Genomic DNA, 5,545 nt, shown 5'->3' with positions numbered 1-5,545 from the left:
TTATGAAAGAGATGATGAGTGCTTATGCATGAGCAGGAACCTTTTTATGAGTGCTAGTATAAGACAAGAAAATGTGACATTCCTAGGAGTGGGCATGCTTGTGCAAGGGAAAATTTCATGTTATCAAAGCTTAAAATGTCCTCTTGTACGATGGGATTTAGACTTATCTTTGTTCAAGATTGTGGAGAGGATTAATCACGTAGCTAGAAGAGGCTTATGGTTTCGGGACTTTCCAATTGATAAGAGGGGGGGGGATAACCTTAGTTGGAAGGAAATTACCACTTCCAAGGAAAAACTCCTTTAATTAAGATAGAATTACCCCTCAAAACTTAACTCTCCTTGAGAGAATTAGTATTAACTTATTTGTATCACTAAACAAATCTTACACATGTGCTCTTTTTCTCTTTGAAGAAGAAAAAACCTGTTTCTTAAATTTAAAGAAAAACTTGTGAACCTTTCATAAGAGCATTCTTTTTAGAGTAAATTATAATGCCACTTTGAATAGAATGGTTAATTTCAAAAATTTCCAATACTTAATTGCTCGTAATTATGTGGCAATTATCTCGTACATCTTAAGAATAAAAGGAGAGATTTTTGGTGGGGTTTAAGGATACACATATATATTAATCAGCATCCAACATGCATGCTATTTTAGTATGATCTCCAGTCACCTATGGTTAAAGAGAGTGCTTTCTACTCTCTCTATGCCATATTAGTTTAGTAATTTAGAGAACTTAAAACAACAGAACTTGAAATATAAGTATGATCTCCAGACGCCTATGGTTAAAGAGAGTGCTTTCTACTCTCTCTATGTCATATTAGTATGGTAATCTAGAAAGTTGAAACAATGGAACTTGAAATATAAGTATGATCTCCAGTCACCTATGGTTAAAGAGAGTGCTTTCTACTCTCTCTATGCCATATTAGTCTAGTCTAGAGAACTTGAAGCAACAGAACTTGAAATATAAGTATGATCTCCCATCACCTATGGTTAAAAAGAGTGCTTTCTACTCTCTCTATGTCATTTAGTCTAGTAGCCTACAGAGAAAAACTTGAAACAACATCAGATTAGTGGCAGTTAGCAACGTGGTTATTTTGTAATTTATTCTTCCAAACCTAGAGAAAGCTTGTTTAGGAAATATAAGAGCTTAAGCATGAATTGATTTAGAATGATAAATAACTCAATTGATGAAGACAATATGCAAAACCTTACTTCAGTGTATGCGATAGTCTCTTCCTTGATTTTGGGAAGTATTTGAAGAAGTATGTTTGTTGTAGATGGCTCTCTCCACTTCTTTTCTTCTCTTGAAGACCACCAATTTGTTACTTGGAATGAGAGGAAGAAAAGAAATAAGGGAAATTCAAACTATAGACATCTTGAATGTTAGGGGAGAGAAGAGAGAGAGAGAGAGAGCGTAATGACAAGCTCAATTATGGTTTTTGTCATGGTTACTCATGGAGAGAAGAGTGTGTGTAGGAGTGTGTGTAGAGGGTGTGTGTAAGAAGGTTTAACTTTATGGATTTATCCAAGCTTACTCTCAAGCTTTTCTTCCAAAAAATGAAAGAGAGAAAGTAGTGGAAAAAAGGAGAAAGGCTTCCTTTGATGCTTTTTTGATATGTGTGTAGGAGTGTGTGTAGAGGGTGTGTGTGTAAGAAGGCTTAACTCTATGGATTGCTCCAAGCTTACTCTCAAGCTTTTCTTCCAAAAAATGAAAGAAGAAAGTAGTGGAAGAGTGGAGAAAGGCTTCCTTTTATGCTTTTTTGACAAGTGTTTTAGTTTATCATTGATAGGTTTCAACCTTATCAAGAGAAAGGCTTCCTTTTATGCTTTTTTGATAAGTGTTTTAGTTTATCATTGATAGGTTTCAATCTTATCAAGATAAGTTTTTTTACTTTTCAAAACTTCTTCAATAAGTTGCTTACTCATCTTATCCTTATCTTCCCTTTATCCTCATCTTTATTTTTTTCTTTACAATTTTTCTTGAAGAAAAATGCTAATTTCTCATGCATTGGTTAAGTCCATGCTTCCACGGCGTCAACCAAAAATGTCATGTGGATATACTTCGGTGCTTGAATTTGGCCCGATTTTTTATCTTTTTTTTTTAATCTGAATATTTATTATTATTATTATGTTTACTCTTCTTCTTTCAAGTTGGTGACTTTGAGGTGTTGGTCATGAGTACAAGCTAGAAGGAGACCCTTACAAACTCCCCAACAAAAAGAAAGAGTTGTCCTCAGCTCATGACAATAAATGAAGGAGTTTAGGCTTCTCCCGCAAGCTACCTATGTTTGTTGATATAAAATATTTGGCCTTGGTTTGGTTTTATCAATAACCCATCGTTCTATGTAAGTTATGATATATCGGCTCTTTCTTTAAACAATCTTCAACTTCTTTTTAGACTTTATCTCTTTGCAGTCCCAACCTTTCCTCACCTTATTACCCTTGTTTGATGGCATCTTGGCAACAGGATTTGGTCTTATCCTAAAGCATTTTGCACCTACAAAATGCAGGTGAATCTGTCAAGAGGGAATTCTTAGAGAGTTACAAATATCTACTCTTCCCAGAGCAAGGTTCTTTGGTCGGTCAGACGATATGGACACCTTGGCGTAATAGCATAAGGGTAACTCTCTAAGGTCGAGAACACTTTCGCAACAATGTTCGACTATTTTCGGTTTTGCTGAATCTTTGGGGCCTGGTCCCCAATTTTACTGTGTAATAAGATCACTCAATCATGGCTTCTCTGATTCTTGTTGACACAATTTATCCCTTCTTCTAAGATATAATTGTATCCACATTTTGGTTTACCCCTTAGGGGTCCCTTTGTCTTCTCTCCTCATACCAGAGAGATTAGTGAATCCATTTCTTTTTGGGTCATTCCGATGGAAGAAAGACCTAACATGTGTCCAGCTTGTGACTCTTGCTACTCTAACCATGCAATGGTCACAGGAAGGTATGGTCAATTTGTAATTTTGTTCTTCTTCTCAATATGAATTCAATGAATAAGGTTGAATGTCCATTTCTTGGACCTATAAGGTATTAGAGTTCATATTCCCGTCTGGTGGTAGCTCCGGTATCTCCCAGGAGCAGATTAGGGAGTGAGGACTAATTTGTGGCTCTGCCCGGCCAGTGTGAGGTTGTTCACTCATGTCAGGTCATGTCTAGCCATGTCTAGCTTGGGTTTTGGCTCAATTCCATGTCCTTCTATGCTCTTGGTGCCCTAGGTACTTTTCCCCCTTCAGCCTATGGACATCTAGTGCCACTTTCCACCCTTTCCATATTTTCCCCCATTTATTATGGTTGTGGGGCTGGAGGTCTGGGTCGGACAGGCTAATGTTGAGCCTATATAGGCAGGGGAGGGGGGGCAGCCTATGAGCATATGTAGATCAGCCCTAGTCATGTGCACCCCACCCTCTCAAGGGCACCCCAGGGGGCAGCTTGGCATTTTACCTCCTAGCAGCCTGGTGTTTTCACCTCCTAGCAGTTCTCTTGGGCAGCACCCTCACCAACATTTTTGGTGCAGCCAAAGGCCTGCAGAGGAGGAGCATCCTAGTATTTTCCTTGGACAGCAAGAGCATTGCTCAAAGTTTATCTCTATGGTGCATTACCACCTCAAGGCAGCCCTTCACAGGATTTGTGCCTATGTTGTAGTCAGTTTCCTGGACCGAGATATAGATCCACATCTAGATCTAGCCAGGAGGAGATGCACCATATCTATGCCCTCAGAGCATGTTGGAGGTGATGCACATGTTGAGGCCGTGTCAGTGGTCTTGTGTGCAAGAGCATTTGGCAGTGTCTGTAGCAGTTGCAGTTGTGTGTCTCCTCGAGTCTATACATTGGCATATAAGTCCTATGCCAGACCACCCTTGGTTATCTTGTATGAGCAGATTGTTATCATCATGGAGAGCCTTTCCCAAATTTCTCTCTCTCTCTCTCTCTCTCTCTCTCTCTCTCTCTCTCTCTCTCTCTCTCTCTCTCTCTCTCTCTCTCTCTCTCTCTCTCTCTCTCTCTCTCATTCTCAGATGTCATGTCTCATTCTACCTATTTGATCTCTCTTCTACACAGGTGTGCCTTGTTCATGTGTTTGGCATTCTAGGTGTCTAGATCGGAGTCGAGGTACCCACCGGATCACGAACCAGGTCTTGTCCTCATTGCATCTTCCACTGCCACCTTTGACATGGTATCAAAGCTCTGTGGTGCTACTACCACCTGAGTGCTTGGATATGACTGATCCGGTGCGGTCTTAGACATGATTGAGAGAGAAGAAGCTTCCTATTTTTTTCTAGTTTTCTCCAAGTTTGGGGCAGCTTTGGGCATGTGGAGGCCTTGGATCTTTGTATATGACTTCCCTGCCTTTACCCTTGATTACCCCAACCTCTCTTCACCGAGGGGAACCCAATGGAGATACCACAATGTGTAGCAATACTGGATTGCTTTCGTTATCCCAGATGGAGTCATGTTACCGTGCTTTCCCGCAAGGAGAGCAAGCATGCAATTGTTGGATCCAGAGGTGGAGCTACTCATTTCTCGATTTTTCTTCAGAAAGAAGTGTTTGAACAATAGAAGGGTCTTCTTTATCCCTTTTGGAGGAGCTTTCTATGACTGTGTTTTCTTCGAGAAGATGGATTGGCAGATTTTCTTTTCCTTTTGCAAAATGCACGTCTTTCTTGTAATTGTCGGTGGAGCTTCCTATCCATTGGGTAGAAGGTTGATGATTCAGTTGCACTTTTGTTCCAAATTGTGGATAATGGATGACAAAAGGTGTAATGGAATTTGCCTATTCAATTTGAGAATAGCGGAATTTAATGAGAGTACTTTCAAGAAATGATTTTGTGAGCATAGCGGGTAGACATAATTGAAGATAGCAACATAATCATAGCAATTAGTTAACTTGGCATAGACAATACTTTTGCAAGAGAGAGAGTTTAGAGAACATGACAACAATTGAGGACCGGATTTATGTGGAGCCGGTCCCCCCTCCAATAGGCATTTGTATTATGATTTCTCCCATAAAGAGAGACTTGTTACAATACAGTCTTTGTGTTCCTTGTGACCTAGGTGATGCCATGAAGATGGAAGGCTTCATGCACCACAAACATAACATAAACTTGAAGAAAGCTTTAACTATCCCAAGCCTCAGTCCCAAGACCTCAAACACCTTCGAAGGTGGAGAAAGCTAGCAGGGAATGAGGGTAGGGAAGAGGAAGAAGAAACATTTCGTAGGAGAAAGAATTAGTTCCTCACTTATCATACTCTTGTTGCTAGCATACATAATAGCATAGTAATGAAGAAGAAGGAGATGGCAAGCCTAAGCATTGAAGCATGGCTCTTGGTTGGATTTGCACTCCATAGCCAAGAGTGTTGGTGTAGGCTCTCAACCTCTACTTGCTTGGAGAGGGAGCTCTTGCACTTTGCATATCACACCATGAGAGTGCTTGTGAGTGTGTGTGGGTGAGTGTACCCCCTAGGCACCCCCCTAGCTTGCTTGGGTCGACCCCCCCTTGTAGCTGATGCCTGAAGCTCATTGGACCCCTCCAGGCCTAGCCA

The sequence above is a fragment of the Adiantum capillus-veneris genome, chromosome 25, assembly GCF_014529385.1.
Source record: "Adiantum capillus-veneris isolate H3 chromosome 25, ASM1452938v2, whole genome shotgun sequence".
NCBI lineage: Eukaryota > Viridiplantae > Streptophyta > Polypodiopsida > Polypodiales > Pteridaceae > Adiantum > Adiantum capillus-veneris.
The sequence above is the reverse complement of the archived record's forward strand: the minus strand, read 5'-3'. Positions refer to the sequence as shown.